General features: G+C 42.0%; 1 pseudogene; it reads left to right on the top strand.

Annotated features, from left to right (window-relative positions):
- The first annotated feature begins 2535 nt into the window (after nt 1-2535).
- LOC112472681 lies at nt 2536-2655 on the top strand (annotated as a pseudogene).
- Nucleotides 2656-14381: the final 11726 nt, after the last annotated feature.

The following is a 14381-nucleotide window of genomic DNA, read 5'->3' on the forward strand; positions in this document are numbered from 1 at the left end:
AACATGACAAACTGGCCTGACAGGACAAAAATGAGTCGATTATTTCAGACGCATTTGCTGGGAGTTTCATTCACAATACAGGAGAGGCCGAATGAGTAGAAAGAAAACTGGGACAGGCACCTCCTCCTCGTCCCTTTGTCCCTTTGTTCCATCCATTCAGCAAATGTTTACAGTCCTTTTATGTCTCTTAGCAGGAGACTGAGGGAGAGCGCCTGGGTCCCCAGCCACAGTTGGTCGGAGGCAGGGCGGAGGTTCAAAGGGTTCAGAATGAAGAGTTAGACTGCCCGATGCCCTTCCTACCGGCTGACCTGTCTGAACCTCACACTCCTTATAAAGATAACACCCGTTTCGTCTCCAACACAGTGCGATTGTGATGGGCAAGTGAAACAAGGAAATTTCAAGCACGATTAAAAATTTTTTTTTTCTACTGAGACACTAGGCAGCTTTTTTGAGACCATATAGCTGAGAATTAAGTTTTGGGAGTCTGAGGTCTAAATCTGACAGCCAACCAGATGGTAGCCCTGCTCTGCATCTCCCAGGACAGCCGCAAGGACTGTGTGTGACTGAGCAAACCCTCTGAATGAGGGCGGAGGGGACAGAACAGGCTGGCCATCCTATTGTCTCTTCAACCTCACAACGTCAACACCGAACTCCTCATGTCTTAAGCTTGGCCGTAGGCTACCACCTGCCCTTCGTGGTCCTCTCTGGCCCTAATACCTCCGTCTTTCGAAGCTGACGGCACCGAAGGCAGCCGCGTCCTCCTCCAGCGTGGTCCTCGGCGGCACTGATGGGGACGAACACAGGGCCAGAGTGGACATGGCTCTGGCAGCCTGCGAGCCACGTCGTCATTTGCTCACAGAGCTGTTTACCGAGTCTGCCAAGAATGGAGACTACCTAGAGTAGGTTTTCTCAAAATAATTGAACAAAATCAATGACAAATGATAAAACTGAAGAAAAGGAACTGGATCTAGAGTTAGATGACTCAGGCTCTCTATTTACTTTTCGCGAGGCTTTGGGAAAACTGCTTGGCCTTTGGCACCTCAGTTTCCCCATCTGCAAAAGGAGGCTAACGACAGCCCATGACAGAGCTACTGGGAGAGCCAGATGGACAGCGTGTTCTGTTTGTCATCAGCTGAACTGCTCCCTGTGGCACAATGAACACAAAGCAGATTTGTGTTGTTTTGTTGTTAAAGGCAATTGGAAAGGGATCAAATATGTGGTGACAGAAAGAATTCTATGGGCAGTGAACATACTGCTGAATTGTACACTTGAAACTTATTGGATTTCATTAACCAGTGCCACCATAATAAAAATTAAAAAAAGGAAAAGCAATTGGAAGGAACCTAGAATTTCCTGAGCATTTATTATGAACCTGACAACGTTAGGAATTTTATATATAGAATCATACTTAATCTCCCTAACGGTTCTGTGAGGTAGGGCTTATTGTCTCCATTTTTGTCAGCTTAAGTAACTTGTCTAAGACCACACACTGCCAAGCGGACTTGCCAGAGTTCAAGTCCAGGCTAGGCTGGCTCCCAAACCCTTGCTCTTCACCTGACACCTGCTGCCTCAATAACAGAACAAATATATATTTTGATTCTAGGTGGGACATTAGTGATGTCTCTGCTTGGATATACAGGGATAAAACAACCCTCCCCCGTAATCCAATCTTTGTATCTTAATCCAAATGAGAGTTCTGTATCTGAGAAAGGAAAGGCCATGCTAAGTGCATGTATCAGAGATTCAGAGCTAAGGCTCTTCAAATCTAAGTATCAGGACAAGGATGCTAAGTGACGGGACTGCCTTGAGATTCCATAGGGAGAGGCAACAACCACAGTAATGGCCTGAAGCCAAACACATGCCATCAGCAGGTGGTCGAATCAACAAAACCGGATGAATCGACAAATCCGGTTGAATCTGGCTGCTGGGAAGCATTTCACAGCATCCGTGCTGGCCAGAGCTTAAACTCACTCGATTTAAGTGAAAACTATAGACAGAAAATGCAGCAAATTCCTAGAGGAATGTGTTAAGTGGAAACTGAAGTGTAAACCTTTAATTATTTTGTTTCTGGGGAACTCAGACGGTTAAAGATCTGGTTATTTTTAGATCTGTTTAGTCCATGGCCAGTTTTTGGCATTATGTTTAGAGTCACATTTTAAAACTGGCCCCCCGGATTGCAGAAAGACAGAAAACAATAAAGCCATTTGGTATGACTAGTTATAAAACTTAGTTAGTGCTTTTTAAAAATAGTTCCAAACCAAATTAGCTCTGGGCACCTGCTGGAGCTTACTGTGTTTTCACATAGATTTGTTTGCTGTCAGCCAAAAAAAAAAAAAAACCCCAAAACCAAAAAAAACCCTCTAACCCAACAAAACCCTCCACCCACATGATTTGTTATAAAACCCGAGACTCCTAATGCTTTTCCAAGCCACTTGCCTTAGATCAAATCATTTAAATGAGGAAAAAGACATCTGATGTCTTCAAAGAATGGGACAAATTATTTGTTGTTAGATTAGTCTCAGAAATTGTCAGGGAGTCTACGGCCGTGCCCCGCTGAACGTGCCCCATCTCGTCCGGTCTCGGAAGCTAAGCAGGGTCAGGCCTGGTTAGTACTTGGATGGGAGACCACCTAGGAAGACCAGGTGCTTGTAGGCGTAAAAAATAAAAAAAATAAGGGATTGTAAGCAAAGTCCTTGCAATCTGTGAGGTCAGCCAAGGGTTACCTCCCCTAAAAAGAAAAAAGAATTGTCAGAGAAAGAAGAAAGGTAGAAATGGTGGATAATGTAGCACATTAACCACAGTGTGAAAGTGTTTCTAATTCCTAATGCAAATTTGTTTCAACACCGATGTTATATGGCTAGAAAACTGGGATTTATAGTTTTACTGGATAGACCCCTTAATGTACGTGAATAGCTGATTGCATGATTTGGACATTTCTTTCATCTACTCAGCAGAAGAGATATAGATGATATCTAAATGAACAATGGTACAATTACAGCAACAAAAATGGCAGAAGTCATTTTATGGAGATTTTATATTTTAGGCAATAGCGAAAGCTGTCATTTGCTCACAGAAGATGCTAAAATCTGACAGATACTGACAAATGAAAACCTCATTTCTGCAGTGCTCTGTGAGTGATTGAGGGTTTTCAGGTCTCAGCTAAATTCTCGCCTACACTGGTCCTCTGGCTGTTTTATTAATACCTATGTTTGATAGAGTGAAAGGCTAAGAGAAGCCTATCTTACCATCATTCGGTGCATATCACTGAATAAAATACAACTGACTTACTAGTGATTCACCCTGCCTTCCTGAATAATTTTGAGTAATTTCTTTCCTAACCACTGCAGGTTCTTGAAATCAAATTGGTATCTTAGAAGTCCTGATGGTGTAATTATAATAATAACAACAGGGACAATGACGACTACTCTGCTGCTACCACTTATTAAATGCATGGTACTGAAATAGATACTTTACATGCATTTCTATATACCTGATAACAGCCCTGTAAAATAGTTATTATTAGCCCAATTTTATAAATGGCGAAACTGAGCATCTTAGAGCTTTCACAGTTAAAATAAGGGGAATGTTAGAATTTGAATCTAAGTCAACCTGATTTAAAACAAGGTTCTTTCCATTGTATAATGGGGGCGTGGAAGGTCAAGGAAAAGATGAAAGGAAAGGTTTTCTCCAGGAAGTGACCTGCAAAATGGCAAACTCGCTTTGCTCCCCTTCACAGGGTTCTGAGGCGAAGACATAAATATGATGTAGAAACACACTCGCATTAATTCTAAGTGCGGAGATGCAGGTCAAAACCTGCAGGAATTCTCTAGATACCCTTCTAAACAGGTGTTGTTTAAACTAACCCAGCGTAGCAGAGTAGAAAAGCTGCCTGCCTTGTTTGCCAGAAGCACTGGTCAGATAGAACCATTAAAATGCACGACTTCTCTAGTGAGTTATCTGCTTTTGCCCGGAAATCTTAAAATAAACTTCTTTATGAATGTGAAGGGTCACTAATTCTCCTTTTGCGAATCCCCAAACCTTATAATTTTTATTAAGTACTTGAGAATCTCACAAATGCTAATATCAGAGCATTTTAGTCTATCACAAGTATTTTGTTTAAATTATTATTGCAAAATCATATTCAGCATTTCCTACAAATGACTGAAATGAATCTCAATTTACCAAATAAGGAAAGTATTTAGTGGAGCTGATCTCTGATCTGTTCTTACTGATAGCAATTCAGTTGAGCATTTGCCATTATCTGTACTATTATTTAAGGTTATCAGAGTGGCATTGTTATTTATGCATTTAATTATTTACCTCGTAGTATTTAGATATTAGTTTAGCAACCCGAAAAAACATTTATTGGTCTGGGACTCTTCCTTTTTGCTAAGAGAACTCAAGGTTTGTGTAAATCCTTATCTGTACACCTGTGGCGAAATCAGAACACACGAAAACTTTGCTCAGCTTCGTTTGTCACCAGTTATTAATATAGTTGAGTCACGAGTTAAGTATCTGGAAGCGACTCCCACTCAACTAATTGGACCAGAGTTGAAAAAATCCTATTATGATTTGTCTGAGGTTATGTAGGCTTGGCTAAAAATGCTCTGTCTTATCCTTATAGTATATTAAAAATTGTAAAGGCTATATAATAACCGAATAGCAATGCGTTTATCTCACGAGACATCTCCTAGCTGAAGTCTTTCTTTGCTGTCCCCAAGCTGATATAAACCTTTTCTCTTACTGCCTAAAGTACTTAGGTCATATCTTTTTCTTATGCAAGACCACCTGCTAGAATGATTCTTTGTGCATAGCGTCAAAAGGCATCCCACTGGCTGGACTAATTACAGAAGCTTACCCCTTCCTCTACGTCTGGATAAGGCTGCTCCGTGCCAGCTCTGTGTGGACCGGATCTCAGCCCCACTGTCTTTCCTTGTTGCGTGGTGGCCTGTCCTACGCTATGTATAATCTGTCCTGATACTTGTATTTTATCACTCATTCAATCAACAAATGTTTAACAAGCACCTATTATAAACCAGGCGATGGGTAAGCTCCGGCGAACACAACAATGAATAAGGCACAGACTCTGAGTTATGTCAAGGGTTTGCAGGTGGCCTCTGCTGTGGGCAGGGTGAGGACGCGGCAGGTGAGGGAGCTAGGTGAGCTTTGGTGTACCCACACATAGGCTTTGTCATTGCTGCCATGGTCATGTTTACACGGAGGGAGACTTCCTGACATACTGAATAGGTCGTTTTGTCCACCATCATTGCTGCCATGGTCATTTTTACACTTCCTGACATACTGAATAGGTCGTTTTGTCCACCTGATTACTGGGGGCCTCCTACAAAGTGGTCCTTCTGGTCAGTGTCTTCATACTTCATGTCCGTTTTAAGAGTCCATTCACATATCTCTCCCTTGTCACCAGTTTTCCAATTTTGTTCTTTTCAGGCCTCTGACCCACCGGCCAACACTGTTAGCCCTTGCCCGTGAGTCTAGGTCTAGGCCTCGGCTGTTCTTCTTCTTGTGGAGCAGACGACTGCAGGCACCACCTCGAGTTCTGCCCATGGGGAGAAGAATGTTCACCGTGATCTTTCGGGGATGGCTTGAAGGACACAGAGTGCAGATTTCTCTGTTCCTGGGCCCGGGCCCTTTCTCCTGTCTGCGCTGATCCTGGGGCACTTGCAGTGACACCACAGGTGGCTGGGGGAAGAGAGGATGGTACAGCTGGCTGTGCTGTACCATTTCTAATGTATGATGGCATGCTGCTGTGTACAGTCAATTTTGTGATTCGGTGGATCAGATCAGCACCCAGCTCATGACAGACAGTTCAAACTGCAATGTTACTTGCTGTCCCCTGGCCTGGCATTGCTCTCTACCAGGACTTGGGAATGAGCCAGAAGCTGCCTTTCAAATGCAGAGTCATTGTTGGCAAAAGAGGGCTTGGCTTGCTGAGGCGGAGATAATGCCTGCAAATTCTCTCCCGGGAGAGGAGATTGCTGAGTCAGGCTTTGAGAGAGGAACATTCCCGGGTGGGTGGACGGCATGTGCATAGCGATGCCAACATGAAACGACACGATCCTAATGCAGTTTGGTGTTCCCGGGTTACCGGGTGTAAGGAGATCTCGCCACGGGGGCCTTTAAACCCTGAAGAGAAAGTTACCGAATTCTTTTACGCAGAGGAGTTATCTCTTTAAAGAAATGAGCTATTCTCTGTGTCTCTTCTGGAGTCTTAAACAGCTCCTTACAATAATTGATCAGACACATTGTTTCGGTTTTGAATTTTAATGGTAATATGGAAATATGGTTAGTTCCATATCGCATTATTTCAGTAAGCTCACCCCCCCGCCTTTTTTTCACTAGGCCTCTAAATCTCTACCCCAAACTAAAATGTTGTATCAGGCATCCTCTTTAATACATTTTACACGTGACTTGTTTCGGCCCCTCTCTCTCTCTTCCTCCCCACTTCTCTGCTTCCCCCCAGCTCTCCATGTAAACGACTCTATGGGGATACTTAAATGAGAATCGGTTTTTATTCTACTGGATTCTCATCATGAAACTTTCTAGCCTCTTTAGGTTCTTTGCCATGTAACTTCCTAAGAATAAAGGTTTTGCCTCCTCACTTCTATGAGTAAGATACTCATGCAAATATATCCCATCCGTTAGTTAACCTTTTTGTACTCCCTTACTACATGTGAAAGTATCTTGCTGAACTACATGAAATATTCTGTGGATAACGAGCCTTATGTTTTTATAAGTGCAGAGTGTCTTTGAAACACAAGCGAATCCATTGCTAAAATATTTATCGTTTAGTCAACATACACACACTTGAAGAATGATCCGTTGTGGTAACAGATATCGAAATCTTTGAAATATCTTGAGAAATAACTTACCTTGCATAGTGGAATAGCATCAGTCTCGAAACATTGCTTCTGTATTTGGAAATTAAAACTTTTGTGGCCCTATGACAGGAGCAGGGCATAGCACCAACAAAAAGTGCCATCGGGGCCAGGATCTCGGGGTCGGGGGTGGGAAGGAAAGGGAGAACAAACGGCAGATCAAAAGTGTGGATCAGAAGCTGACGCAGCTCTTGGCGTAGGTCTGAGCACACTGTATCTTTGACTCCGAAGATGGCTCCGTGCCTGGGCAAGTCTTGTAGACCATGGACCTCGATGAGAACTGGCCCCGGGGCACACCCAGAACACCTGGTTCCCAGAGGAGAAGGCAGAGATGAAGGATGCAAGGAAGACTGAAGGGGACATGGACCAGTACACCAGGGTTGGACCCCTTCCGGCGAGCGTTCTGAGAACATGCAGATGATGCTCCAGCACTGAGCAGGGCTTCACGTATTGTGGGACAGGAGTTGCGTCTCTAGAGAGCTGGGGGTTGATAATTCAATAAGAACGAGGTGCAGAATGACTTATTTTGCCCCTCAAACTTTAATTTATCCCTTTATCCCTTAGGCGTGGCTCTAAAACACGCTAAGCGCTCAGCCTCACCAAGGTCCAAACTTTTGTATTGTTCCCGAAAATATCAGTGTAAGGACCATACTTTTATGTTTAAAACAAGAGGTTAATTTCAAAGTAAAAAAAATTTCCACTAAAAGTATAAACCAGAATTTCCGATTTGAAAACTCAGTGGAGTAGTGATAGTGATCAAACATACGTAAATGGGAGCGTGAGCCAACAGGTATCATCCAGGATGTTTTATAAGCCTAAAATGATAAACTCTCTTAATAGGTTCTATGCAAAAAAAAAAAAAAAAAAAAAAAAAAAAAAAAAAAAAAAAAAATCCCCACAGACTTAGCCTCTCCTAGTATTTTATAAAAAAACTCTAGCTTTGCCATGAATACTTAGTTATAGGATAGAGAGAGGAAGAAAAACATAATCTTTTCTAAAAATTCTTTTTTCAAATTTATTTTTTAATTACAGTTGACATGCCATATTATATTGGTTTCAGGTGTACAACATAGTGATTAGACATATGCCTAAGTGAAAGTGAAGAAAATATAATCTTGAATTAAAAATGGCTATCCTGGTCAAAGCCACCAGGATGGCTATTCCTGAGGGAACAAAGTAATTCATCATTGTCACTCACTCCATTATAATGCTTTTTCTTTTGCTGAATAGGAAGCCAGTTTTACTGTATCAATTCATTATCTAGCTAGCTATAGGTTTAAAAACTTTTAAATGGTTTTTCAAGGGTTACATTTGGAGCTCTACAGATCTGCATATAGCTTTAACTAAATAAAAACTTAGTTTTACATTCAGATGCTTATATGTCTAGGCTAAGGGTATTATTGGGGTGAAAACACAGATTAAGTCACAAGGAGGAAACTGAGACCTTTGGTTTGGGCAAGAATGAGCAAAAAGAATCTTACTGGTTATTTATAGCTTCCAGATACTGAAAATAATTAAATATATATTTTTAGATCTTTTGAATGACTTCTGGTGCCTATCAGGGTTTATGGAATAAGCATCTAGAATGTTCCTACATGTTGTTTGTAGCAGGATTTGCTAAAGCGTCAGGCACTTCTCTCTAGTAATTACAATGTGCACTGGCACGTACGCTGTAAAACCCGTCTCTGGGGGAGTAAATGTCATTTTCTCACCTGAATTAAAAGAAATGTACCAGAGCCCACTCCAGCTTCCCAACCATTTAGATACTAAATATTTAATAGCTGATCCAGTAGGTAATTAAGAAACCAAAATTTAAATCTCCGAAGGTTTCCGATTGATTTTTCACAGGTAAAGAATAATACATTTACTTTTGAGGCAGATTTGACTAAAGACTCTAGAGCTTATAATTCTCTACAGATAACGATAAAATTTCATTTGGATCATTTGCCTCCTGGCATTTATGAAACAGCACCTGTCTGCCTGAACTGGAAAAAGGTCCTCACGCCTGCGAGTGTAAAAGGGCAGCTGGGAAGTTCGCCGGGGCACTGCCTGGCCGGAGCCGAGGCTGGCGACGCTTTTCTAGTAGACTCGTTTCACGGCAAGAAATGCAGTTTTTAAAGTTTTCAGTGGCGTGCTTTGCGTGCGAATCAGCAGTCGACCACCGTCGATGATGTCCGATTGAGTTACCAGAGACCTGGAGAAGTGAAAAACGTAAAATAATTCAAAGCTTTTTTTTTCTTTCTTTTAATTAAGTTTATTGGGGTAACATGGGTTAATACAATTATATAATTTTCAGGTGTACATTATCATTTGACATCTGTATATTCTATTGTGTTTACCACCCAGAGTCCAGTTTCCTTCAGCTACCACATATTTAATCCCCTTTCCCCACTTCACCCTCCCCCTACCCCCTATATTTGACCCCCTTTACCTTGTCTATCTCTTCCCACCTCCCCAGCCCACCTCTGGTAACCACTAGTCCATTGTCCATGTCCTTGAGTCTCTATTTATCCTGTTCATTTGTTGCTTTTAGGTTTATATCCCACATATAAGTGATAGTATGTGTTCTTCAACTTTGTCAGTCTGTCTCTACCTTTGTGTTTATATCGATCATGTATGGGGTAGGTCTCATGGTCTCAGAATTTACTTCAAACAAAACAATGAAGTCATTCTCTGGAGTCCTGTCTCTGGAGGAATTAGGAACCTCCCTGGGGGTATTATTGTGTCCTGGTTTTTCACCTGAAAATCCGTCTCCATGCTGCAAAGAAACCAGTCTCTTAACACATGAAAGATTTACTCTCTTAAGCATGGCCAGTAAATCATAAAGCGATATTTCTCATCTTGCCATTCTTGTCTACATATTGATTAACTGATACAGTTCTAGAAATGTCTAAAACCAATTAATTGATGATTAATCCATTAATACTGATTAATGATTAATTTCTGAAGTTGCATCATTTAAATAGATTCTAGTTCAGCATAAAATGGAGTACAATGTAGCCATTGAAAACTGGACTCGAGAATTTTTAAAGACATGGGGATGATAAGCATGTTATATTAATAAATGAAAATTTTAGATTACTGAATGTTATGAATTATCTATTCTCAATTTTGGGAAAAAACTGGATGAATCTGCATCTTAGAAAGACTGATATATTCTAACTTGTTAACAGTATTTTCTCCGGTTCCAAATCTTCTGTGACATACCTGCTTATTTTTTCTCCCCTACTTTTTCTCCTTAAAAACCTTTTTTATTATATAAGTTTTACTTACTTAAGAGTAGAAGACATTATATGTGGGATATAAACCTAAAAGCAACAAATGAACAGGGCAAACAAACAGACTCATGGACATGGACAATAGGCTAGTGGTTACCAGAGGGTAAGGGGTGGGGAGGAGCAGGGAGGTACATGGGGTAAAGGGGGTCAAATATGTGGTGACAGAAAGAAATCTAACTATGGGAGGTGAACACACAGTGTAAATATATATATATGCCTTCCTGTTAAAATGTACAGCTGAAACATTGGATTTCGTTAACCAATGTCACCATAAAAAAATTAATTAAAAAAAAATAGAGTAGAAGACACATTATAATGAATCCCTGTGTTCCCATCATCTGGCTTCAACACTTACCAATATTTTGCCAATTTTTTTCCATTATTTCCTTTTTTCTGGAGTTTTTTAAAACAAAGTTCTGTCTCTGTCTTTCCATGCAAAAATACCTTCGTTGCTTATATATTTTTTAAAAACAACATTCTCCCTGTGTATAGAATTCCAAGTCCATAGTTTTTTATGAGTTCTTTAAGGGTGTTGTAAGGGTCTGCCTTACATTGTTTTTGTTTGTTTGTTTGTTTTTGTTTTTTATGAGAAGTCAGCCGCGTTTTTCACCTTCGTTCCTCTGTTAGTGCTGTTTCTCTTTTCTGGGCGACTGCAAGGTTTCCCCTTTGTCTTTTGCTGTCAGCAGTTTGCTGGTGGCTCGTCAGGGTGTGAGTCTGGATGGGTGGCTAGGTCTTAGTGCCTGACCCCCCTGCAGCTGCTGATGCCTTCTCTGCCCCCAGGAGGCTTCTCTGACCCCCCGTTCCTGCTCCTCAACTTCCTGGCGAGCCTTGGTAGAGGCTCCTGGAGAAGAGCTCAGGAGTGAGTGCAAACTCTGCTGTGCCTCGAGCACCAGCCATTTCCAGCGGCCACGCTAGCCCACACTTGGCCTTCAGGAATGCGTAAAAGAGGAGCCGATTTTTCCTACGTAGTCACGTGACGGCCACCGCTTTCTCCTCTGCTTTGTCTCTGCTTCACTCTGTCTTTCCTTGAGGGGCTTGTCTCTTGTCTCTCTTTAGCATGTGGTTTATTCGGTTGCCTGCCCTTCTCAGCTTGTGACGAACTGAAGAACGTTATGGTTCTGTAGATTTCCTGCCTTTTTCTCCTTGTTAGAGTAGGAGTGAAGTTCTTCGCAGCTTTCTACATCCTAAGCAGAGCAGAAGTCTGTTTTTATGGCTGTATTTTTTACCTAATTAGAACTCTCTCCTTCTCCCCTCAAATCTTCTCTCCTGGCTCCCCTACCTCAGTAAACAGCACCAACTATCCAGTCTCTCAGACCTGAGGGTCAAGAGCTGCCTTGATTTCTCTCTCATCTCAGCCTCTCCCAGGTGCCCCTGTCCCATTCATTCTCGTCACACTCACGTATTCACAAAACATATCCAAAATACGTCCATTTTTCTGCTTCCTCTACTAGCACTCTGTGCAAAGTCATTATCACCTCGTACCTGCTTCACAAAACATATCCAAAATACGTCCATTTTCCTGCATCCTCTACTAGCAGAGCACTCTGTGCAAAGTCATTATCACCTCGTACCTGGGCTACCACCATGGCCTCCTAATGGTCCGTCTGTCTTCATTCTTGCCTTTCCCCGACATCACTCAGCAGCCAGAATCACCTTTGAAATAGGTAAATTTAATTGTTTTCTGCTTACATTCTTCGAATACCTTCCTATCCTACTGAGAATAAAACCTAAACTCCTTACTTTTGCTTATAAAACTACGCGATCCGGCGCATAGCAGCCAAAGTCATCCGCCAGCCGCCTCCTCCCCTGCCGTGCTTGGGCCTTCCCTCAGCCCCTAAAACACTTGAGGTTGTTCCTGCCTTGAGAACTTGAATTGGCTGTTAGTCTTCCGTTTGGGGATGTCCTTGCTTTTGATTTAAACGTTTGGCTTCCTCCGTATTGGCTCAATGAGCGTCCCTTCCTCAGAGAAGCTGTTCCTATTTGGTCAAAGAGGTCACCAGTCACTTGTTTTTATCACCCTATTTTCAGTCTTTGCCTAGCACCTAAACACTGAGAATTTCGCCTTTATTGACTGACGGATTATCCCACGCGTTTGGTCGGCAATGCCACCTGAGACCTGGGCAAGCCTAGTGTCCCTGCCCTGGTCCCTACACTCTCAAGACCCTGCTCTGCCCTCCTTGGGTTGTACCTCATCCCATGCACCCAGGGGTCCACAAGGGCAAAAAGGCATGTTCCCCGGATTCTGCACCACCCTGACCCCAATTCTAGACCATGTTAGGGGGAACCCCAGAATTCCCGGCCCGGATTGCCCTGAGCCAGCTTTTGAGACCCACATGGACGGCCTTCCTGGGCATGTTCCCTAAGAGGGAGCCATGCAGCCCGTGTGTGCATCCCAAGGCCAGGGGTGGCCGGCCAGGAGGTGTTTGCAGGAAGTGTGGGTAACACGTTACACGCGATCCGGGGGAGTACACACACGGATGCTCGAGGGCCCTTGTGACATGGTTAGAGTTACAGCTGGCAGAGGAAGGGGAACGTGAGCCAAGGGCTGGAGTCCTCTGCTCCGAGAATCTAGGCATTCTAAATCTGAATCTAGACTTCTGAGCTGTTATGAAGGAATATTTGTCAAGGTAGGAGGATTGTTTGAATTATGGATTCTAGTTATTTCGACATATAGGACATAGGCTCACATTCATACTTTGCCCCGCATCTTACAGATGTTACGGGGTAGGACTGAATGTCTGATTCCCACAAGACCCTATAAGAAATGGATCTCGTCTCTTGCTCACGGCTGCATCCCCCCAGACCCAGAAGGATGCTTGCACATGGTGGCTGTGCAGTAGATGCCCGCTGAAGAAAAATGAAATCATCTTCCCATGTGTCTCGTCTTTTGCAAAGAGTTTTCTTTCTTAAAGTTTCTTTCGTTTGCAATTAATCTTGCCACTCTGCTTTATTTTTGTTCACAATTGCTTCATATATGTCTTTTTCCATCGTTTAATTTTCAGTCCTCAGTCATGTTCTTTTAGGCCCCTTTGTTATAATTAGCATTAGGCCGGATTAGAAAAAAAATAATGAGTCTGTCTTTTTAATTGACTACATATCCCTTTTACACATATTATGATTTATGGGTATGTTTGGGTTCATTTTGGCATTCTTCATTTCAACTTTCCCTTCTCCTGACCTCTACCTTAAATCCCATTTCTGACTTTTTTTGTGCAGATCGAGCTTTCTAGGTTCCATTCCCCTACCTCTGTTGGTCTGGAAGGGAACTATTATCTGTTTTCTAGTGATTAAGATGATTACCACTTACCTGTAAGCATATTTTTGTGTCCACATCTCGAATGAACCTAAACTAGATAAGAACCAAAGCCCACTTTTAAGTCCTCCCTCTGTGCTGAGTTTTCCTGCCACAATTCCACTCTCTCCTGTTTCTGCAGCCACCGTCTTCCATGATCACTCGGAACTGTCACTCAATAGAAATAAAAGTCAAGATTTTTAGCTCTTCGCCACCATTTCGAAGGGATCACCTTTTTCCCTTGGATTTCGTTGGTTGGTTGGTTTTCGGTCAGGGCTAATTTTCTTATACTTTTTCAGATAATAAAATATGGGCGGAAAACTTCCTACATCATTACATGTCTGCAGTATCTTTACTTCTTAATGACACTGTGAATGTAGAATTTCAAAATCATAATTATTTTACCACGAAAGATGGAAAATACTGCCTCAGTGTATTTTTGGATTCGTTCTTTTCTATGAAGAAACTCATGACAGTCTGATTCTTAATTCTTTGTGGATCATTCTCACCTCCAGCCAAAGAGTTTCATGTTGGTGTGTCTAGGTATTGGGGTCTCTCCATTCACCCTATTGGACATTTGTTGAACATATTTATTGTGAGGATTATTATCTTTTCTGGAAATCTTTTTTTCTGTTATTTCTATGAGTACTTTTTCCCTCTGCTCTCTTTTTGGAATCCCTATCAGGCAGATGGTGGAAATTTTGAATCTTTTTCTCCCCATATTTATCATTTATCTGTCCTGGTTCAGGTGTGTTTGAGGTGTGTTCTATTTTTCAGCACATTTATCGAGTTAAAACATTTTTTTCCAATCATCGCAATCTTCCTTTCCAAGGTTCCGAGTGTTTGTTTACAATAACCCGTTTTATTTAAAAAGAGTCATTATCCTCTCCTATTCCTCAGGATAAGTGCCTGCAC

This window comes from Pteropus alecto, unplaced genomic scaffold (genome assembly GCF_000325575.1).
Source record: "Pteropus alecto unplaced genomic scaffold, ASM32557v1 scaffold87, whole genome shotgun sequence".
Classification (NCBI taxonomy): Eukaryota; Metazoa; Chordata; class Mammalia; order Chiroptera; family Pteropodidae; genus Pteropus; species Pteropus alecto.